This window comes from Simochromis diagramma, unplaced genomic scaffold (genome assembly GCF_900408965.1).
Source record: "Simochromis diagramma unplaced genomic scaffold, fSimDia1.1 OVJJ01000430.1, whole genome shotgun sequence".
Taxonomy (NCBI): domain Eukaryota; kingdom Metazoa; phylum Chordata; class Actinopteri; order Cichliformes; family Cichlidae; genus Simochromis; species Simochromis diagramma.
Genome location: NW_024387258.1, coordinates 406,554 through 431,394, shown reverse-complemented (window position 1 = coordinate 431,394; position 24,841 = coordinate 406,554). Strand labels below are relative to the sequence as shown.

Sequence of the window (24,841 nt, the reverse complement as noted above, 5' to 3'; positions counted from 1 at the left end):
GGCAATCATGTCACCCACCTAGAAACGAGCCGAGGAGAGCCGCGGACTAGGCCACCCAGCAGCCACAGTGCAGAAGTAGTGCTCTACCCGCACTATACACAGTTCAGGCAGAGCACTGCTTTCCCCTCCTGAGTCGCCTGATGGTTTGCCAGAATCTTTTTCTATGGCCTCTCTGAACTCCGCCCCCACCTGTGTTTTTGTTTTAGCCACCACCTTAGTCATGTTCCGCTTGGTCAGTTGGTACGTATCAGCTGCCTCCAAAGTCCCACAGGCTAACCAAGCCCAAAAGGACTTCTTCTTCAGCCCGGTGGCTCCCTTCACCTCTTGTGTCCACCATCTGGTTCAGAGATAACAATGACACACACAACGACAGGCACCAACCACCGTGTATCTACAGCTCAGTGCAGCGACTTCAGCAATGGAGGTGCTAAACATGGCCCATTCGGACTCACTGTCCCCAGTCTCCCTCAGAATGCTGCTGAATCTCTGCCAGAGGTGTGAGTTGAAATCTTGCGGACCGGGGCCTCTGCCAGGCATTCTCAGTGCACCCTCACCATATGTTTAGGCGCACCAGGTCTGTCCAGCATCCTCCCCCACTATCTGATCCAATTCATCACCAGGTGGTGATCAGCCCCTCTCTTCACCCAAGTCTCCAGAACATTTGGCTGTAATTCTGGGGGTATGATTATAAAATTCATCATCAACCTGCATCAACCTGCAGCCTAGGGTGTCCTGGTGCCACGTGCAGTTATAGACACCCTTATGTTCAAACATGATGTTTGTTATGGACAAACTGTGGTTTGCACAGAAGTCAAAAAACAAAACACCACTTGGGTTCAGATTCCCACCCCAACCAACCCACTGCCTCTCACCAAAGGCAACTCCAAACTGAGACAGTCCAGCTCCTCTCCAGGAAACTGGTTCCAGAGCCCAAGCCATGTGTTGGGGTGAGCCTGACTATATCTTACTGGTACCTCTCAACCTCACGCACTAACTCAGGCTCCTTCCCCACCAGAGAGGTGTTATTCCATGTCCCAATCACTAGTTTTAGTAGTCACCAGGGCCAACACACATTGGATCCAACCCCTACAGCACCTCATGTGGGTGGTGGGCCCAAAGGAGGATAGGCCCATGTCCCTTTTTTAGGTGGGGCTGGCCAGGATCCATGGACTAAGGCCCGGCTACCAGACGCTCACCCTTGGGCACCCTCCTTGAGCCTGGCTCCAGGGCAGGGCCCCAGTAACCCTATCCTGGCAAGGGTGAACTCTTCCTTCGATGTTCTACTCACAGGGGTCTTTTGAATCGCTCTTTCTCTGGTCCCTCACCCATGACCAGTTTGCACTGGGTGATCCTACCAGGGGGCAAAAGCCCCGTGACAACATAGTCCCTGGGATCCCTGGGACAAACAAACCCCTCCACCATGATAAGGTAGCGATTTACAGAGGGATATTAAATTCGGAATTTCTTTGTAGACTAGGATAACGTAACCATCCTAACACTGTAAAAAAATCATTTATTTTTATTTGTGGTGCTCATAATTCTGGAAGAGATCAGCACAATTAAATTTCTCCCAGAAAACTGACAGTTACTGTTCCAGTAGCCATCATTGCACTGGTTTGTTAGAAACTAAGGATTTTAAGGGCAGAAATTTTTGAAAATGTTTGAAAAGCAGACATCCTGCAGGTTCCTTCACACTGTAACAAGCACATACTTGCCCAAACTATTGGCCACCTGGCCAATAGATCCAACCTCCTCCCAGCACCCAGTATTATTCATTTTAGGCTTTTGAAAAAGCAACTGGCGCTGTAATATTGTTAGTTATTCAGACAGTGTTGCCCTGCAAAGATTCATTAGGATTTTCTTCATGTCTTTCTTTTCACTTTCTATAACAAGATGGTTATCTTTCCCGTTATCAATAGTAGCAAGAGGAATCTTAATTGTGTGTGAAACTATCATGGTGAAATTTCATTTGAACTATTATCCCTTTATAAATATCAATCGAAACAGCAATGAATTAGATAATAAGTCATTCTAAATTTAGGTCTTCAAATGTGTGTTTGTTTCTGTGTGGTGTAGCACTCAAGCACACATGATTCATATGAAAGTAGGTTTTGATCGGTGAAGGAACATGTTAAAATCAGGTTTTTCTTTCCAGTATCTTATGTGGATCAGTGACACTTCTCTTTGGACACACATACCCCAACAGACCGAAGGGTGAGCAACAGCAACCAGTGTGGGTTCTATGTAGAGTATAATAGTAAACAACGACACACACGAGTAAGTGAATGTGTGTACCTGTGATATTTTTTGTATGTCCTTGAAATGTATTCACTGGCTAAAAAATTAAAGGAACACTTTAAAAACACATCAAATCAAAAGGGGGAAAAAATCATGCTGGATATCTATACTGATATGTACTGGGTAATGTATTAGGAATGAAAGGATGCCACATTGTTTGATGAAAATTAAAAATATCAACCTACAGAGGGATGAATTCAAGGACACCCCAAGAATCGAAGTAAAAAAATTATCCAGCAGGCTAGTTGAGGGATGCTCCCAATGCTCAGACAACGGATGATGTCGTTCCTGATTTGAACCAGGACATTAGTGAGGTCTTCGATAGTCTGACGTACAACCTGACAGTCAGATGGATGGATCATAATGTCTCAGAGGTATTCCATTGGATTTAGGTCAGGTGAACGTGGGAGTCAGTAAGTGGTATCAATTCCTTCATCCTCCAGGAACTGCCTGGATACTCTTACCACATACCTAGCCCCTGAGTTAAATGGCTTCTTCATACAGAAAGACTGCATAAGTATGATGTTGCATTTTAATGCTGCAGATATTTAAGGCTGTGCATTAATTCTCACCAATAATGTATTTTCTTTTTGGCATTGCAGTCCTATTAAAAACAAGTCTGATTTGGTCATGAGCTCAAACCTTAACTGAAAACAAAAAACAAGGCTAAGTTTGAAACGTCAAGTGTGGAAGTGCCTGAAATCTGTTTAGTATAGCAATTGAGTAAAATCTACTTTGTTCAGGACTGACTATGTGTTTGTTGTTTCAATATATCACACTCTTTTTATGTTGTCCTCTCTACACACAAACTTCATGGGGTAGAGCAATAAAAAAGTCCTCCAGATTAAACAGAATTTCAGAATTATATGTTAACATTTTAAGTGTTCCCAAATGAACTCACTGAACATGGATCATTTATAGAAGTCATAGATTATCTTCTCATGAAGATAATCTGTCTGGATATATGTAAAGCTTCTCATGAGCTTTACATATATCCAGATAATTGTTTTTTAAACACTATTCTTAAGGTTTTTTTAATACTACGCCAACCACAAGCCTCAGTCACAATTGCTATGGAGAAGAAGCCAATAAGAGAAATGAATCACACCATATTAAAAACACTGTGCCGTCACAGTTGGCCACATAATGCCAGCCTCTAAAATGGTATTAGAATGTTAAATACAGGCTTTTGGTACAGCTTGCCATTTCTGCAGAACAGATTCTTTAAGCCAAGTGACTGGATGTTTATGTCAATATAGTATAGCGATGCAATGACTTGACAATAGTTTCAGATAGTTGTTTAAATAACTGAGTTAAGCACAATGGTACTGCTATGTATTTGTGCAACTTTATTTTCTTTCAAAATAACTGTTAGAAATTTGCTCTAATAATGACAAAGAGTGACTGACATTTGATGTTTACCGTCTGGATTATGTGATTGTGGTTAGAGGGTCAGAATGTTCACATTTGATGGTCTTCTCTGCAACATTTAACAAAGCTAAACACAATATACTGAATGAAAAAGGTTTGCACTTATGACTCACAGATGTGGTCTTTAGACATGTAGCGGTGAAGTACGTTTTGCTGCTTTAGTAAATCAGCTGCTCCATACTAGACTGTAATGTCTGGGGTGTGATGCAGATGTTAAACTGAAAATGTCTCCGTCAAACACAGAGATATCCCTATACATTTGTTTTTTAGCATAGCTGACAACCAGAAGGACCCAATTTTCTTTTGGTAATGGTTAATATTTTGAACTGTAGGGAAATTGCCATAGTATTTGGTACACAGTCATTGGTGTTTACCACACACCTTTATACCTTCTTAGGACGAAACAAAGATTTGAAAACAATAACATAACTTTACATGCATGAACATCATGCTAATTTTGGATTTTACTGATGTCTCTGAACTGTTCCTTTTTTGGAATAATTGAATTTATTTTGATTTTTTGGGGATTATCTCCGATCTACACAGGGTCAAAACTATTCAAAGAAACTTATTTACACTTCCAGTAATATTTGGCTAAACATCTGGTGAATGTGAATGTTTGGCACATTGACCAAAGGTTTTTGGTACCCTTCAACAAGCTCCCAGCATAATTCTGGCTGCATGTCAGAAACTGTTCTCGGCAGAATTAGGAGAGTTCATTCCAATCTGCTTCTTTCCTGGCGTGAACGTCGCTTTTAAGCATTGTCTTGTAATTTTGGTTGAATAACATCCTGAACGTCCTAACCAATTTCCTCATCTAAGGGATACATTTTGGATTATCTTCCAGACCTCAACAGAGTGGTGACACATCCAAATAACTTGTATTTACATACAGTTGTTTCAACTGATGAGCTTGGAATCTGCACTTGTTTAGAAATTGCTCCAGGAGACCTCACCAACTTGTTTGAATCTGTAGTTCTGCAGTTCAGTGTGTGATGTCAAAAACACATTTTCATGCTGGAAACACCCCAAAACATTGTTTTTGTTCTGTTACCCTTTTTTGAAAACACAATTATCAGAAAGATTTATAAGTTACTAAAAAACAGCAGATAAAGCAAAAAAAAAAAAGTCCAACCAAACAAATTGTTGTGTTGTTTTATTATTGACCAGAAGAGTTGAATGTCAATGAAGTGTCGGAGTCATGCTGATGACACAGATAATCAGCATGACTCAGAATATCAAACACTTATATTAAATATATATTAAACATTAAGTGTGAAAGCCTGAAGGCTGCCCTGCAGTGTGTTTGTTCTTACTTCCATGCCCACCTAGAGCTATCCAGCTAAATTACACTGATTTGATGTGGTAGGAGTGGTGAGCCAGTTTATTCCCTTTCTTACCTTTCATGAGCCAACTGCACTGTGCCTGTGTGCTAACACATCAGCTCATCACTGCAGACATTTTAAAGCAGAAAGCACAAATATCTGTATCACGCAGCTCTATAAGCTTCTGCAGCATACACCTGCTGTTCTCCATATGACGTTCCTTAATAACCATTTCCCCTTACAAACTGGTAATTATGTTCCTGCAGATCCCGGGCTTTGTTAATATGCACCATCTCCCCATGCACCAGTGCTCTGGAATACATTCATGTTCTGAATACCTTCCACTGCATTGTTATCATTTCACATACCTAATCCTCAATTCACTGACCTGTCAACACTCGTACTGGTAAGCAGTCACACACACGCAGCACTCACATGAGTTTCAACATGATCGCAACAACAATATTCAGAGCCCAATTTAGATCCGAACAAGCTGGGGCATGCTAAAAAAATATATATTAAAAAAGGTTGAACAATTTGGCAGTAAAGTATGTGTTCCTGCGTCTTTGTGTGCATTTCTCAAAGGGCTTGTCAGCACTAAATAATGGAGCACAACATTCTGTGTTATATTAAATTACAGTACAAAGAAGACACGATGTTACTACCATCACTCCTACTTTGAGACCTACTCTGCTCTGACAGACACCACCAAGTGTGTCTCGGAGCAAAACACCAGCTTTCTTTCCCAGGAAGGCTGTTTCTTCATTTGTGACATATTGCTGCTGCCAGAGACAAAACCCTCGGTGTCATGACCCCTGGGTTTCGTCTCTGAGGTCTAAGGCCAATGTTCTTATGTGGATTTTGGGCTGAGTTAAAATAGTGTTCCTAGTTATTTAAGTCTAGCTTATTTTTAGTTTAGACTGGTGCTTTTAAATACCTTCCAGGGTTTTGAGTTTCTTCTAAATTTTATTTATATAGTCCCAACTCAAGCTGCTTTATATTGTAAGGTAAAGACCCTACAATAATACTCGGAAAACCCCAACTACAACTGAGCAAGCATTTGGTAACAGTGGGAAGGAAAAACTGCAACAGGATGTGGGTGAGGGCAGGTAGACAGGATGAGAAGTACACTGGGGAAGAGTTTCCTAGTTGGTGTATGATATTCCCAGTTTATTCTTTGGTGGTGCTTAGCCTTTGGTTTTGTTGCCTTTTTGGAAATCTATTTAGGTTTGGTACTTTAACCAGCTACCAGTATTTCTGTGTTAAGTTGCCACATATACCTGTGTATATGTAGGTACTTCTGTAGTCTGTAGTTTAAATTAGCCTGTCTCGTTGTCTTGATTATTTTCACCTGTAATAATCACCAAGGTGTCCCATCTACCTGATTACTCTCTGTATGTATTTAAACCCTGAGTTCAGTGGTGTTTGATGTGGTGTCATATGGTGTTCCTGATTGCCATTCCTTGGGTATTTTGTACGTATGGACTTTTTCTGGTGCTATTTGAACTACTACTCTTTCTGAATAAAGGTTTCTCTTTTGCTGCTAAAACATGTCTCAGTGTCAGTCTCAGCTGCTCGACATGGTCGACCCATCGTGCTGATCAATGGAGGTGCCTTTTGAATGCATTGGCACGGGGCTATCGTTTTGCATTAGTGCTGGTGGATGGACGCAATATCCCAAAGCAGTGCCAGTGCACACCATTTCTGCATAGGGTGTGGCACAGGTGCAATTTCAGGTCATCTCCCAAGTCTGTATCTTGAAAGAGACACTGACCGATTAGGGTCTGTCAGTGTCTCTTTCACGTGGCATGTTGGTCATGTCTCACACACTAGAAACACAGACAAACAAATTACATTTGGACCAGTGTCTATAACCTGTACACTGACTTCCTGGTCACAGGTACGAGCCCAGCTAAGGATGAAATTCAATACGTTCTGGGCCAAAGTTACACACGTTGGGGAGGTTATCACGGGAGAATATGCCCCAGGACCATCAGCAGCCCCTGTACAAAAGTAAGATTAGACAAACTGCTAGTATTAGTCCCTTCTTCTAGTTCAAAGTTACTGGCCAAGTTGCTTTGTGGTCATAGGGGATTTTGACTATGAAGTGTTGCAGTCGGACAGGAGAGGGGCCACACAGGTATATCACCTCAACCTGCTCTGAATCCGCTGCTCTTTTCACAGTCGGACGGATTTTCTTTACTTTTGTAGACCGAACACTCAAGCACAAACATAACAAAGAGACATCACTGAAGCTTGCTTTAGACTTTGGGAGTTGTGCTATGTGTCGACCGGACATGTAGTTACATTTCTTTTGCACGTCAGGTTATGTAGAAGGTTGCAGTGTGGCGTTCAAATGGGGTTCCAGTTATGGTGCAAGTTAATGCGTACACCTGATACACATGTATAATTTACATGTAATGGGATGGCAGGATCTCCTTGAAATTTGACAAACTGGTCTGTTGATAATGAAAACCATTAGAACTTGGCAGTTTTTAAATTATCTTTATTATGATACGACTTGGTATTAATTTGTGATAGAACTGAAAGGATTAGAGCAAATCTACAACTGGACATGTACTAGTTCGATCCCACAGAGGTGTAGGTGGGTGGACTTTACTAATGCCTGCAACTGCTTCCTTCTGACCTAAAGAAAAAACTAGGTACAATTTTTGTGCTTATTAAATATATGAATCCCTAAAAAGAAGGGATTAAAGTTTAAAGTTTAGAGAGCAGCAAATTCACAACGGAGCACTTATTAGATTAAAATAACTATTTATGCCACAATAGGCAATTTAGTTTGACAGTCCAAAATGAAAACAAAGTGCTACTACTGACATCTAACACCTTAATAGATGAAGGTGTGAAAGAATTTAGTAGTGTTTTGTTTTTCCAAAGGGTGCATGGTAACATGACCCGAAGGCAATGAAATAAATTCACTTGAGAGAACATGTTCAGGTTGACAAGTAATAAAAAGGGCTTTTAACCTGCTGTTAGGACTGTTTCTATCCTTCAGACAATGCACTAAACCAGCATATGAAAGAAAATGTTGAAAAGCTTTGAATAAACAAATGTTAAAAATGTATATTTTTTTAGAAACACTTAAATAGTTTCACTTGTGCAACAAGTAAATTCTTCGTTGTCCTTGTTTAACCACTGACGGACTCAAAAACTGTTCCCATAAATTAAATGGACTGATTCTTACATAGCGCTTTTCTACTCTGCCAGAGCACTCAAAGCACTTTAGACAACATGCCACATTCACACAAGCACTTTCTTCTATGCTTTAAGTGCTTTCATACACATTCATGCTCCGATGGGGATTGAATCCACCAACCTTCTGATCAGTAGATGACCTCCTGAGCTACAGCAACCCCCATACTATCATCAGAAAACTGCACTCTTGAAAAGACCTGCAGCCGTCTGCGTAAATTATAAAAAGAACACATATTGGGAATCCAATGTTTCAGATGATACATGGATAATTAAGTTAGGTGCATGGCAGCATTAACTGGCAGGTGCCCTAACACAGGCATCTGTAGCCAAAAAGCATTTGCTAAGCCTCATCTATTACTATAAGTCATTAAAAGTGACCTATTTACTGTTTGTGCACTATTAGAGCCTTTAGCGTTTGTAATGGATTATCTAATACTATGGTTTGTGTGTGGCACTGACCATCCAAGAAGTTTCTTTTGGTGAGTGAAATTCTTAATAGTCAGTTACTAAACACAACTTACCTGTGCTGCATCCATACAGTTTACACGGATCCATGAAAGCACAACAATCTGCTTTGTTATGTCCCCACATGAAAGCTAGGCGAAGAGGGTGGGGGACAGTAACAGTTGGATACGGGTTGAAACAAAAGGGACGCCAGGCAGAGGTGTTTAACACAAAATAAATCTTTATTATAATTAATTAACCCAATAATCACATAAGCAGTAACAACAGAAAGAGACAGCAACGCTGCTATTAGCAGTAACCAGGCAGGCCAAACCAAGTAATGGAGGCCGCCGTCACTTAAGCAAAACCACTGCTCAGTTGAGTTACTCACAACAAGCCACGCACGGTGGGGCTGGTCACACACACACAGCAGGTCTTTTCCACACCTAGACCAGAAGCACACACTGACCAGCACAGTGGAAATCCACCAGAAGCCTCTCCCACACCCACACTGCTCTCCTCCAGCTTATATCACCTCTGGAGGGTAATTGGTGATAAACGAGGGCAGATGGTGTGTCCTAAAGGAGAATGCAGGGGCAGAGAGAAACAAGGGGAGGGGCAAGAAAGAAGGAGGAGGAGAGGGAGAGGACAACACCACGCCCACACACTCCCACATCCTCACAGGATGTAACAGCTTTATTTAATGAGAGGCTAAGTATCACTATATTAAAAAAAACTATGATGCACTGTGTGTGGATTCTGTGCGATGGTAGCTCTTCTGAAGGAGCCAGGTCTTTGATCCCATTTTGTTCTCCTTCCTTTGAACTCTTTTGGTTGTACCAACCACAGCCTATCAAAAACATCCAAGAAGACCTATGACTTCATGCAATCCCACTTTGGTGCCTAATGTATCCACTCCCTTGACAAGTTACAAGATGATCGATGTGATTAATACTGACCTCTTGGTGTTTTTAATTATGTGACTATCAGTAAAGCCTACATTAAACTCTGTTGTGAACACAGACACGCACACCAGGAGACCAAACAGCCAGGTAGTCAATCCTGTTATATTGCTTTGACATCTGCTGCATGAGGAGCAAGTGTAGTTGGTGCATTATAAATTCTTTAAAACGAGTCTGTGCAGTCACAAAAAACAGACAGGCATCCGGATATCCACGTGGAACCTTGCACTAACCTTCTGATGACACCATTTACATCACTGGGGCCCAAGCAGACTTGCAGATGTGGAAAGTATAATCGCTGCTTAAGACTGAATGAAATACAGAGCACATTCCCCAATCCAACATTTGGTTGTTTCAGTGCATGTTATAAAACTTAAATGGATGCAAAAAAATCACAAAAATAACAACAACTAGGTCAGATCCACACATGACACAGTAATAGCAGACCAGTTTCCTTTTATAGCAAAGCAGCTGACAGATTCTTGGTTTTAGCTGCTAGCAGCAACAACTCAGCATCTTCTGGGACGTATTCTGGCATCCTGCCACAATTTACAGAGCAAACAACAGACAACGTACAGCAAACAACAGGCAGAAGATAAATGTGTGAGCGCATAACAGGCAGTCCTCAAAGTGAAGCATTTCTCCCCAGGCAAAGAACAAATCGCAGGTACAGTTATTCCAGTCAGTGTGAAGATCAGCCTCTGTTCAAACAGCCATCGTCAGCATGTTTGTGTAAAACAGGTCAGAGTGGGAAACCACAATTCATCATCATTTGTGTACAGTTTTAAGGGCTTAATAATCATCACACATTTACTAGAACTCAGTGCCGTATGGTGACTTTTACATAAAGGCAAGCAGAGACAATCCCCCACCCCCCTATGGACAAACTAAAACATCTTCCTCCACCATTTAACCAGATAAACTGCATCAGATTACAACAAAAAGAACGACATCAGAGCCCATTATAACCGTCACAGATCGAAGTGTGAACAGTGCCTTCTATATAACATTTATACACATTTAATGGGCTGCATTAGAGAGCAATTTGGGGATCATTATCTTGCCCAAGGATACTTTGGCATGCTGGAGCAGCCAGGGATCACCACCAACCTTCCAATCAGTGGATGACCTGCTCTACCTCCTGAGCTCCAGCCACCCTGAGATTTAGTGTCTGGACACTTGTGTGGTTACTGTTATGCAATTGTACACACACACACACACACACACACACACACGCACGCACGCACACACACGCACACATACACACACAGAGGTGCAGCTGTGCACACCTACAAATATCGACCGTCTGGTTTGGTAATCCCCTGCACTCTTAGGTGACAGCAGAGAAAGAAATTATCTGTGAGAGACAGAGAGACAAGAGTGCAACAGAACCATGGTTCAACTACCTCAAGTAGTTTGACAAATTACTGCGAAAGGCTAAGTAAATATGACACTGAATATGTTATTTAGGGAGTATTCTTATTATAAGAGATTAAATACAAATTAGCCCAGAAGGACATAGTAAGTCCAAAAACATCCATGACAAATAGCAAGGCAAGTTTTACAATAAGAATGAAGCTGTAACCTGGCTATTTTCTAACAGGGAGTAATAGACTGAAGTCTGTGAGATAGTTAAGGCAGTCAGCTGGAGCTGTGTTGCATCAAAAACATGTAAGATCTGAGCGCAACCAGGCTGAACAAGAGAGAAAAATCATGTGATGGTCAGTGTGAAGAAACACACACATTTGCTCTTGAGTCAAAAGGAGCTGTAGAGTTATTTTTTGCTTTGGGATCCCCAAATGGTTTTCCCAATCACCCAATTACTTATCAATTTACCCAGTAGCAAGATTTCCAAAATCTAACATTCTTGCAATCAAAACAGATGGGATTAAAATCTGTGGATTTGAGTGATTTCACCCGCTCCTCACATACGCTCATATAAACCTAAAGGTTATAAGTGTATAGAACACAAATCTTGCTTAATGTAGCAGAAAGTGTAGCAAATATTAACAAATAGCTAATCTGGTTTTATTTAATTATTAGTCTTCTGTGGTGGAATCAATTCTTTTTTTTTTAATTCAGCCTCACATTTATCTTTGTTAAGATGTCTAGATTAACAAAGGAGCCACATTGGAAGTGAAAGTACAGATGACGAATTTTAAAAAGTATCCAAAAGAGAGCAAGACAACAACAGAGGCACGGAGTGCTGTTTCATCCAATCACCTAATGTGAATAGTCACAATTGAAGAAATTCACTTTCAGTTACTGATATAAAGGCTGCGAGCTGCATATTCCTAAAGCAGTCCTAGTACTCCATGCCAAATCCATCAGGTCTGATGGCAGGGGAACAGCACCACCAACGCTGGAGATTTAGCAACACTAGAAGCATATGGAACTGCAATGCTCACTGGCTAGTTGATCTAAGAGAAGACCACAGCAAACTCCCTGAACAGGGTCAAGTAATCATCACAGTGGCAGACATCCAAGAAAGGGTCTCCAATGTGAAGAGTTGGACAGCACCAGGCCCAACATGGTTCATGCCTACTGGCTGAAGAAGCCGACTGCACTCCATGAGCGCCTGGCAGTGCAAATGAACCAGCTGCTAGTCAATGAGAGACACCCAGAATGGCTAACGGAAGGCCAGACGGTCCGGATCCCCAAGGACCCCCAGAATCCAACTACCAGCCTCAATAACCTGCTTCAATACCACATGGAAACTCCTGTCAGGCATCATATCAGTGGCTAAGATCAACGGGCACATGGCTCAGTACATGAGGGGTGCACAGAAAGGAATTGGAAAGAATACCAGAAGGGCAAAACACTGCAAGACTAGGCTGACCAACCTGTGAGTGCACAATCCAGTAGAGGTGGAAATCACCATACATCCCACGATACGATATTATCACAATACTTAACGCACGATACGATATTATCACAATACTTAACGCACGATACGATATTATCACAATACTTAACGCACGATACGATATTATTGCAATTTTTAAAAAATATTTTGCGATATTCAGATTCTGTACATAAAGGTAAACTTTATCAATATTCATTTTATCTAATATCAAAGTCTCACACTCAGTCTCTCATTTCAGTCAGTTTTATTGTTGACAAACTGAACGGTTTGTATTACAGTCTAGTCCAACTTAACTGAATGCAACCATCTGGTACAATTATAGCTATTCTGAACTATGCAATATGAAAACTATGCAGCCCATTCAGCAACTGAAGAATTTGAAAGTAAATTAAAACAAAATATAATTTTACATTAAATAAAAAAGTTTAAAACTTAAAATAAAACATGTTTATTGCTGCCAAAAATAAGTTAAACACATTTGGACAGTGAAGGATTCTTGCTCAGAAAAAGGATCAACATGCTCTGAAGTCAGAGTTCCAGTCCACAAAAACTTTTTTTGTAACAAAATATCGATTTCTGCTGTCCCTGTATCGATACATTATTAGCAAACAAAATATCACGATACTACACAGTATCGATTTTTTCCCCCACCCCTACAATCCAGAGTGCCTGGATTGACTACAAGAATGCCTATGAATCGATGCCTAGATCCTGGAATGCCTAGAATTGTAGAAGATCAACAGGACCCTTCATCAGGAACTCAATGGGGATGTGGTGGACAACATCACAGGCCAGCTTCAAGCCCATAGCACCGGTTACCATCAAGTGTAGGATCTACCAAGTAGATGCTCTGTCTCCACTGCTGTTCTGCATAGGTCTGAACCCCCTCAGTGAGATCATTGACAAGACTGACTACGGAATGGAGCAATCGAGGACAGAAACTACAAGTACCTGAGAATCCCACAGGCAAATGGGAACCACAAAGAGGCCAACCACCAAGTACCTGCAGAGGGTCAGGCAAGTCCTGAGCAGTCAACTGAATGGTAAGAACAAGATCCAATCTATTAACACCTGATGTAAAGTGTCGATAATAACCATTAGTATGTGACTTGGGACTTGTCAGAGTCCTTTGTCCGTAGAGATAAGTGCTGTTGGACTGCAACTGTTCATCAAGTCATTTGAATAATTAGCTTATACAAACTTTTGATCTGTAGCACGACCAAGTGTTAAACCATGTAGACATCTACACTCACTTTTGTGACTAAAAGACGACCTGCAATACAGGACGAAGATATGAATAAAAGGTCTGACAACATTAAGGCCACACAGCCCCTATGTTTTTACATAAAAACACTGATAACAGCAGCAGGATATTATGCAGATGAACTGCATATTTTCAAGCTCCTTGGATTACCATGACCTGGATGACTTGAGAACTTTCAAACAAAGGCAGATTTTTAAAAAAAAATATATATCGAGATATATATCGTATATCGCCAAACAGTTAAAAAATATCGAGATATGAATTTTGGGTCATATCGCCCAGCCCTAATATATATCTTATTTTATTTGACTTTGACTGTACTTGACATTATTTATATGTTTTTTGCATTTAAAAATTATTCCTTTAAAAATGGACCTCCTTAAATCCCACTGACACATCTTCCATAGAGGAAGCAGAGTCTGGGCGTGATGGGGACAACTCGTCCATCACTGGGGTTGAGATCACCGAGGCAGTTAAAAAATACTCCTTTATGGCGGGGACGCTGGGGGGGGGATGAGGTTTGCCCTGAATTACTGAAGGCTTTGGATGTTATAGGGCTGTCTTGGATGACACACCTCTACCATGTTGCGTGAAGATCAACAACGGGTTGGTGCTGCATATACAGTGACCTGGACGCTGTACCGGTCCATCTTGGTGAAAAGAGAGCTGAGCAAAAAATAGAGGTCTCAATTTAACAGTCGCTCTACGTCTACACCCTCACCTATGATCACGATCTTTGGGTAGTGTCTGAAAGAACGAGATTGTGGATACAAGCAGTGGAAATAAGCTTTCTCTGTAGAGTGGCTGGCCTTTCAGCGATATGGTGAGGAGTTCAGTGATCTGGATGGGGCTCCAAGTTGAGCTGCTTCTCCTCCACATCGAAAGGAGCCAGTTGAGGTGTTTCGGGCATCTGACAACAATGCCTCGTGGGTGAGGTGTTCCAGGCATGTCCCACCGGGATGAGTCCCCGGGGCAGACCCAGGACACGCTCAAGAGATCATATCTCTTGAGCGTGTCCTGGTAGCGCTTGGTTTTCCCCCGGATAAGGTGGAGGAGGTGGTCGGGGAGAGGGAGGTCTAGGCCTCTCTGCTCAGGCTGCTGCCTAAGCAATGAAGCCCAGACTGATGCCTAAGCGACCCACGATCCGGCCCCAGATAAGCAGAAGAAGATAGATGGACAGTTATAACTGCAATCACACATCCTTCCTTCCATCCTCCTTCCTTTTTGAGCCCTGAGTTGGGGCTATGATGACATCAGGTGTTGCCGCTGCTTTCACACATAGCAGTATTATAGCCAATCCCTGAATTCTTTTCAAAACAGATAGACACTTTCAATTTCACACATAACCACCCATAGTCCGACTGCATACATTAGAGCCATCGATTTGACATCACAGTGAATTATGAGCTTGAAACGTACAGGTTTCCATTTAACTGCATCAGATTATTGATGAAAATCTGTACGCGGCAGGTTGTCATTAGCCAGGCATTATCTTCGGGTCGTCTATTGGCTTTTAAATAAGCAGATGCTTTCATCAGAAAAATAGAAGGTAATTAAAATCTACCACAGAAAGACGTGAAAAGAAAATAATATGCTTTTTACCTCCCATCTGCAGTGGAATTAAACAGTGACACCATTATATATTTAGATCTACCAGTATGTATTTCTGGGCTAAACGTCAGCATGTTTCAACTGTAATGCTAGTACTTTGACAGGAAATGGCATAGTTAGATATATGCTGCACTTTTTGTGCCACAATCATTCCCTTCACCCTAGGAGGTAAATCATACACACAGACACACACTGTGTGGACGACCTGTAGATAGAGGAACATTTTCAGTTCGTCTTCCAACATCTGGTGGGTCTTATGAATACAAAATACTACTGCTGTGACTAAGAGGATGTTTGAACCGACAATTCACACAACAGTAAAGAAAATAGGTTCTCTCAGTACCCTCAGAAATATCTCTAATATGCCTCGCTGAGCATCTATTTACCCAGTTTTTGAGATACAATGTGGGAAGCGTCTGTTTCTAAACATCTCCTTTTTCCTGAAACTGCAGAATCGACATTTCTGTGTTTAAAACACAAAAATGTAGAGAACAAATTACCTTTAATAGTCCCATATATTTCTTGATAAAATTTGGTAAAATCCCATTAGTACAAAAAAATGTAATTAACATTGCTGTAACACAGTTGCAGCACTAGAATATGTTGTGGGCTGGGCACAGCTCAAAGATCATGAGTCAGGTTCCATATGGGTCAAAGCACAACTCACCTGACATCTGACCCATATTAGGACTTGAGTTGAGTTGAGTAATTCAGATCTACACTGCCAATCAAATATAATAACAAGTGACAACATTTGGAAAACTTTCAATCTGGATTGTTCATTTAACATTTAATTTCTAAACTCTGTATCGTTCCTCAAATTATCATTTCATGTGTAATTTTGTAATTTAGCCTCTATGCACCACCAAACTTTCAGCTTTAGTTTAGGAAGTTTAAGTACTGAATTACCTGTTCTGCAATACAGCAAGTTTTACAAATAGAGCCTCAACATTAAATGGACAAACTAGCATAATTTAAATTGTAAAGAATTTTGTTAATAATACTTGGATAAAAATCTTTTGCAGCCAATGACTACCTGAAGTCTGGAATTCATTACATTATAATGAATGTAATTTTCTCCCATTAAATACTCTCAGGCTTTTACTGCCCATACATTCAGTTTCTTCTTGTGTGGGGGTCTTTGTGGCCCCCAACTGCACATTTCTTCTGAATGTGAGCAGAAACTTTACATCCTATTACTTCTGTCAGCAGTCACATCATCAATAAACACAAGTTAGCCAGCTCCACTAGCAACCACAAACAAATGTCCAAACAAATGGCTGTAAATATTGTCCTCACTCTACCACAAGTTTATTTGAGATCGGAGACCTTGCTTGGTCAATAAGGGAATATAAATTACTAATAGCTATGAAAAGACAACACTGTCACTGTCCATAAGATGTTAAGAATGTCTAAGACATAGGGTAGCTAATGAGCTATTACATGCTTATATGTGGTACAGATGGATCCAACCATCTCTCCATCCAAATCAGGTTTGCAGGAGCCCATCCCAGCTGCCACTGGGCAAAAGGCAGAGATTAATAATAACTAATCATTACATTTGTTTTTATATCACAAAGGTTGTTGAGTGAAAATCAACTGCCTCAATCATACTAGTCCACTGCTATGCACACATGCGCATGTAGATTAGCCAGCTTTGGGTCATGGCAAAGACGGAGAGCTGAATAAACCTGTTTTTGTTTATTGGCTAAAGTTTTAATAATGGATTGGTTGCAACAAAATCTTCCACAAATATACTGCAAACATTCCTACTGTCCCTTTAACATGACAATCTACCAACAAATGAGAACAGACAAAGATTTTGAATCAATTCTTGCAATACAAAGCACAGGAAGTTAAATCTGTTGGTGCCGGTGAATATGAGGAGATTAAAGTTAATTAACTAAAGCCTGGACCAGCTGGAAAAGACAAACAGGATTAGCGTTTATGTGGTGGTGATGATGTGAAGGTGATATTCTTTTCTGATAAACAATCACATCATCAGGTGCAGGGAGGCATCCTCTAATATGAAAATGCAGGAGTCTCTCAGGTCGATGTCAAAGCTGTTTTAGATAGAGTAAGTACATCAGAAGATGCAAGAGATCATAATGCATCCGTGAATCTGGCAGTGGTGAGCCGTTGGGAGGAATCTAAAAATAGGAATAAATCAAAACCAACTAAAGTAAAGCGATCTCTCTTTCCTTTAATCTCAGACAGGCACTGTCATAAAGCTCCTTGCCCATTTGAATTCATCCTTTACATTATAGCTATTTTGTGGCTACAATTGTCTATTGTCACTGAAAGCTCAGCTTATTTTGTGCTCATTGAGGACTGTAGCTCTCTCTGTTATACGAGTGTGTCTGCCTCCAATTAACAATGACTGAAGCTGGGCGAGCCGAGCGGCCAGCAGCTTGTTCAAAGTTATGGTCTGTGCTTCATACACATCAAGTAATTAGCAAGTACAAAAACGTCAGTGATTTAGCATCATAACAGATAAGTTTCATCTCGCTTCTCTACACATGTTAATAACTCCTTTGGTACATTAACAAGGAACTCTCTGAAAGGGGACGGCACATCTGACCACATCTGTAAAATAGGAAAGTTGACCAAGTTCAGGCTCAGCGGTATGTTTAAGTTAGCATGTAAAAGAATGTCTGAATGCAGCACTTTTAACCAGCCGTTTTACCAACACGCCACTTTCAAATTTCATTCATATTCTGAACGCCTCCGAAGAAACCGACAGAACCATATCACACTTTCCTCAAGCCTTTTAATTTAGCTGATTTTCTTGTTAATATATTTTAATATAAACGTGCATACCAGACTTCTGAGCATGTAAGCAGCTTTTTTTAGAGACATGTGATCCTCACAGGAAAGCCACTGCAAACATGATTTATTAACATGATGCTGAACATCGAATGAAATATAAAGTTTTTAAAATGACTCTCATCTCATGCAGCAGTTATATTAATCCATTTGCCACAGATGAAGAACATTTTTCTGCAGAATACTCATAATCACGATTTTCCACTAAGTTTTATGTCTAGTGAGGCATTTTATTTTTATATACACTCTAAGGGGAATCGTGACAAGGATGGTAGGACGTGAACCACAGTGAAAAATCAGAAGAAGAAAAGACCGTAATCATCACAACACGGGCAGTTCCACGCAAAACTCTGAGAGCAATGGAAAGAAGGAAGGTGAGAGTTAGTGAGTGAGCGAGCAGCCATCAGGAAGATGCACAGATATAGTGAAGAATCTGCACAGAGACCTAAGGCAAACAAACCACCACCCAGGGTGGAGCGAGGCCTTTCTTTTTTATACACGGATGGCTTTGAAGGTTTTATCATTGAAGCTTTAATGACCGTCTTTAAAGCTTCAGTGTGAGGGAGCATAAATTATTGATCTAGCAGGCAGTACATTTCTTTCTCTCTCACTCGCTGCATGTTTCACCTTGTTCTGTTGCAGCTCGTTCACTTCAGTGAATTTAGACTGTAAATGAAATATTACAATAACTACAACAGAATAAATTGGTGTTCATTACAAAGCAAAATTGAATTTCCACAATATAGCAAAGCACCAAGGATAACAAAGAGCTTGAATGGGCCATTAATAAATTAATGGCTAGAATAATATTTCTGTGCACATCTGGTGAGCAGGTGCTAGTTTGTAGCAAGACAGTCTTTGTTGTTCAAAATAATCTGCTCGTCAGCCATTTATCAACCTGCTGTATGTATGTGTCCGATATATTCTGGAAACTTCTGGAAGTCCTTTCTTAGTCTACAAAGGTAAATTGAATATTGCAACTCAAAAAGTGGATAAACAAAAATTTCATTGGGTGTATGCTACACTACACCCTTTTCTCAGTACTTTGATCTAAATTGGGCTCCTGAGATCCAAACAAAAAGGGTGTGGCATACGTGTGTGTGTGTGTAATTTCAGCACCAGCTTTTAAGTAGCTGCTGAATGTGCGTTTTAGGCAGCAGAGGCACGTGCACACGCAGGTTGAGGTGGATCTCTCTCTGTATTCTGTCTGTCTGGATCACATCATCCACAAAAATAACAGGCTTGCACACAAAGCCAAAATAGCTGTCTGTTACAATGCCAGGGCAATGCCTGGAATCAATTTATACCCAGTTGTTCATGCAAGCTTCTCATTGCATGTCATTAAGAACATGGACTGGGTGGAGGTGCTTTAAGTCAGGTTGATCCAGCTTCTGTTGCAGACTACAACGTCCAGACAAGAAAGGAGCCAATCTAAACAATTTCACATCAAATTAAGAAACTGATGGAAGCGTCAAGGGTATAAAAAAAAAGACAAAAAGGATCAAAAGCTTTTGTCTTTGTCACTTCATTTATGAATACGACGTTCTTCTTAAAAATATACCAGAGGAGAAAGCAAAGAGAAGTACAGCTGACAGGCCTGACTGGAAGGGAGAGAAATTTTCCTCTTTCAGTTGAGGCTAAAAAGCTGATGGTTTCCTCAAGTAAACTGTGGCCTTTGGCTGCCGGCCCAGTCATGCACGGCAGTAGCGCTTTGCCAGTTCTTCCCACTGACTATACGTCGTTGACTGTGTGTGTGGAAAGTAAATGTTTTTTTTCCTCTGCCAACAGTTGTGTTCCTCACTTTGGAAATGGAATGCTTACAGTAGACATAATACAAGAAAAGCCAGAGATTTCAGACGTGTGTGTGTGTGTGTGTGTGTGTGTGTGTGTGTGTGTGTGTGTGTGTGTGTGTGTGTGTGTGTGTGTGTGTGTGTGTGTGTGCGTGTGTGTGTTTTCTTACTCACTTGCTATGAGAAATGAGATTCTGAGATCTTAAGACTAGTTCAAGTACAACTCTATGAACATTTTTTAAAGGGCATTTCTACAAGTATCGTCACGAACAAGGTGAAAACATGCTGTATTGCTTTTAGATTCTATTTTACATTATATACATTATAAGTGAAATACATGAATAAATCAAATGAACATAAAGTTATACCACCAAGCTTGCAATTCCCTCTGAACACAAGCAAGAGTTTAGTCAGAAATAGCCATGGACTAAGAGAGAAAAGGAAACTTTTTCAAAGACAAGATTGTTTTTCTCAGAAAAGCAGAAGCGAATGAAAGTAGGAAAGAATATTTTTGGTGGGTGAACTGTGAGCTGACAAAGCCAAATTTGAAATTTGAGTATGTCCACTGTAGCAGTGTGCTGTATACAGGTAACACTGAGAAACGAATGCTAGTTTAGGAAAAGAACTCGAGCTACCCTCATTTCAGCCTGATGTCTTGTACTTTTAACAGGTCTGTAGGCTTTCTGAAGGTCTTTCTAAACATAATCTGCCGCTTCACTCATATTTAGTCCAGTCCTTGCATCTAAACATTTTCAGAGGAATGTCTTTTGTTGTTCGTTTGCTACTTATTACTGACCACTGAAGAATACAAAAGGCTCCTAACATCCTAAAGAATGAAACAGTGTCGTGTCCACACATAACAACTTAGCAAAGAATCAATTTTAAATTGTATTTTTAAGCACTTTGTCACGAGCAGCCTGTCACAAAAAACATAATTTGTTTACATTTCTTCATTTGAATCTATGAATCCTGAATCTTACTGCTGCACCAAGAAGGTGATTCCCAAAGAGCTACTACCTACAAACTGTTGACATGTATCTACAGCAAATGAACAGCATCCAAAATTCATCTTCTTAAGAAACGGCAGGAAAAAAGACGCAGCAAAGCCCTGAAACAACACCTGACTGAAACAGAAATGGTGCCAGCGGAAAGGGCAAAAAGTTTGATGTAGTGATAAATCCAATCTTAACGTTTTTGGTTCAAATTTCAAATTCTTTGTCAGTATGTACAGAGGAGGTCAGGAAAGAGGTCCAATGAGTGTCTACAGCAATCTGTAAAAAATGGTCAGTTACTGCTACATTTTACCCAATGTGGGGGGTCTTGTCAAAATCGATGGCAATAAAAGTAGTGTGAGGTTTCAGTCCACCAAGTATCTGATTGGCAGTGGCTATGTGATACTGAAAAAGAACCACAAAAAATACAGGGTGTATGAAAAGGAATGATTTGATTTCAATGTGCTCTTCACTGCCATTCAGTGGTAATGATCGAAACGTACTGTTAGAGGGGATTTGCAAGTTTCAAGTGGTTGGCAGCGGGTAGCATAACAACAGCACTGACTGGAGACATGGAACAAATTGTGTCCAGAGGGGAACACACTGAGCACTTGTAAACATTTCAAGTTTTGTATTTTAAAATGTATCACAGGTTTCACGTGTACATTACTTTAAGAAAACAGATGATTCTTTTTGATTCACCCTATAGATCTTTTCACCTGTGGTTTGGGGTAAATACCACCCTTTACCACCCCAACATTAGCCACCCTTTAGAAAACGTTTCTTTTTTAACCTATGACAGTGTACAAATAATACAACACTTCAGCTATCAGACCATACTCCTACGTTCAACACATCACACACTGTGTCCGCTTGACTGGAAGCAGCAGCATTTCTTGAGCAAAGAACAACTGTATCAGTTCTTTGAGGCTTAAATTACATGTTGATGTAAGTGACAAACGCCTCTAGTTTAACACAGTAATTACAACAAAAGTAAAGAAGCTGGTCAGATAGTACAAAACCACAGAGTGTCTGTTAGAAATGAGTTGGTGGTGGGAATAAACAAAACAGTGGATTAGACCAAATTACTTCTTCCTCATTCCCAACAGAAAGTCACTGCAATGAAATATTAGTCTTTGATAGACCAAGCCGCAGCAGCTGATCCCAGACCAGTCCCTGAGGATCAGACACATCAGAGCAGCTGCCGATTCACAAGTGATGCAAGTCTATAATAAGAAGAAGCTCTCTGACAGCACACACACACAAACACCAGATCTTGCAACAGCTTGTACATTTGCAAGTCAGCTATAGATGAAAGGAAATTCCACAGGCTTACACCTTCACTCGTGTAACCCTTGCTCCTAACTCCAGCTGCACAGCCCAGCACTCATCTCTCCCACTCAGCTCATTTATGTTCAAGCTTTTCTACACGCCTTCATATTCTCTGCTGATATTCTGACAACCACCCCAGCCTGAGTCTCTTTTTTGCTAGCACTTTAGTCAGTCTCAGTTAGTTGCATAACCATTTTTGTAAGAGCAGGCCACTCAGAACCAAATGATTTTGACAAGAATGCTACATATTGTACATATGAACGTAAACTGTGGTTTTGTATATGTATATCGAATTCATTGTTGTCCAGAGAGGATGCTGTGGTGATGACAAGTTGAACAGCACCACGATAAGACAGCAGTGAGCCACAGACAGCTCTGCAGCATCATCACTCCATCAGGCCAAGCACATGTTTCAAATGACTTGCACATTTTGTAGCAGAAACACTTATCAAGATTTAAAGAAGGCAGTACAGACACATGCTCAAGTAATAATTATTTGTATGTCAAAATGCTGACATGAAGACAGTGCAATAGTACGGTGTCATTAACATGGCTTTAAACTGAAATTAGTTTAATCTCATTTTGTTACAGGCTCTAAACAAAAGTGAGCTAACTAGGAACAACTAAAAAACACAGTTACATATTGATATTTGCATTAGGTTTTGAGATCTGAGCTTACTCTGAAATGATGCACCGCCTGGCTTAGATGACCCATTTGTCTCAAATTTGTGTTTGTGTATATCCAAGACATCAAACACTTACCCGAGTCATTTAACTTCTTAATGCAATACACTCTATGTTAAACAAAAACCCAATTTAATACTCAGAACTGTTTGGCTATGCTCACTATAGTTATACTACAGCTAGCGCTGGCTGTGGAGTTCCACGCATGAAAGGCTTTTGCACGTTTCTCCTGCTAATCCAGCAGCAGAAAATCTTAGTGTTACACATCAGTTTGGGAGATGGCAGTAAATTTTTCCTCTAATTTTTTCTCCCTTTTTTTGTTTGTTTTGTTTTCTCAGTGATGGCTAGCAAATGTGCATGACCACCACCTGCAGGTGGTAGCGGAATATTGCATCCAACCGTTCCATCAATTTGTTTCACATTCTTTTGTCTCACCCGTTAAAATGTGGTCTGACAGAGAATGTTACAAACAGTTGTTGAGTGCATGCATAGACAGAAGCTTTGGGGAGCTGTGTTTGAGAAGTTTAAACTTTAAACTACTACTCAGCTACCGCCCGGAGATTATGTAGGATGATGGTCACTAACCTGTTGGAGCAGAGTGCAGAGCAGACTCCACTTGCTTCCTCTGGTGGTGAACAGCAGCGCGGGAGTAAAACGTGCTCAAAGGGGTTTTTTTTTGCTCTATTTGTGGCTGAGCTTGTAACATTCTCAGACAGACGTACTGTCACACTCTTGAGCTCAGGTTATATTTTATAGATGCTGCCCACAAATGAAGAGATGCTCCTGGCAGCATCTGAAGGCGCAGCCGCCACAGAGGACCTCTCTAAGCCCGGCTGCGTTCAGAAAGGTGCTCACCACATCACGGCCAGCATTTGTACTCTCACAGTTTCAGCCTGCGGCTTACAGCTGCACGCAGCTGGCGCGGGCTGTTTGGTGGGCAAGTTATCAGGCGTGTGCCGAATGCTGCGCGGTCCAATCAGCACCAAGAGTTCGGGAGTGCTTACCTTTGCCCGCAAGTCGTGGCAGGACGGGCGACGTGCGTTCAGCAAACCTGCCCGGACCCGCTGCTGAGTCCACCTGGTGAACTGCGATCTCCTCGGCAACACGCGATAAGCGCACTTAAAACACATTCACACGCATGTTTTTCCCTGCACACCTGTGGATCGCCGTGACCAACAAATACATAACCCCTCACCACAACCTCACCATGTACAGCTCGCCCACGCCCAGAGAGAGAGGTTAAAGAATCCGCAGACACCTACCGACCTCATGCAATCCGTGTCTCGTCCCAGAGTCCGCAAAGGCGCAGGGCGGTGCAGAGCAGTGATGGAGGGAGCGCTCATGTGTCAGCCGGTGTCCCTGTCCGAGCGCATGCTGCAGCGCCGCCTCTATTTACTCCAGCTGGAAGAACGACACGCCCACTGTGCGTGTGGGTGGGTGACAGAGAGAGAAAGAGAAAGAAATGTGGAACCATGTTTGCATTTTTGTCTGTTTGGAAGCGCTGTGCATGGATGTTGCCAGGATTTTTAAACTGATGTGAAAAAAAAGGTATTAGGAAAAACAAATAAGTCTATAAATAAATGAAAACATATATAATAAAACGCACAGGCCACGAACTCGTACATTTATTTGTTGTAAGATGTCAATTTGTTTGAAAGCCTTCTCTGTACTGCCAGAAATCATCATCAGGAGATACTGTGTGTCCGTTTAGGTGATTTTAAGACCGCAGTAAAAAGTAATTAAATGTTCATAACTGTGCTTCACACCACAGAGAGGACTTGCATGATTAGGTCTATCTGC

The 24,841-nt window shown here is 41.0% G+C and overlaps 1 protein-coding gene across 3 annotated transcripts in view; it reads right to left on the bottom strand.

Moving 5' to 3' along the window:
- Window positions 1–24,433, bottom strand: part of LOC120715250 (cell migration inducing hyaluronidase 1) — a 146,703-nt gene extending 122,270 nt beyond the window's left edge. The window contains exon 1 of one of the 3 annotated variants that reach the window (XM_040002109.1): window positions 24,308–24,433. The gene's annotated coding sequence lies outside the window, so the exon portion shown is untranslated. Of the gene's footprint in view, window positions 1–23,626 lie in introns of all 3 variants that reach the window. The other 2 variants (XM_040002110.1, XM_040002108.1) reach the window with 2 other exon arrangements.
- Between the last annotated feature and the right edge of the window lie 408 nt (window positions 24,434–24,841).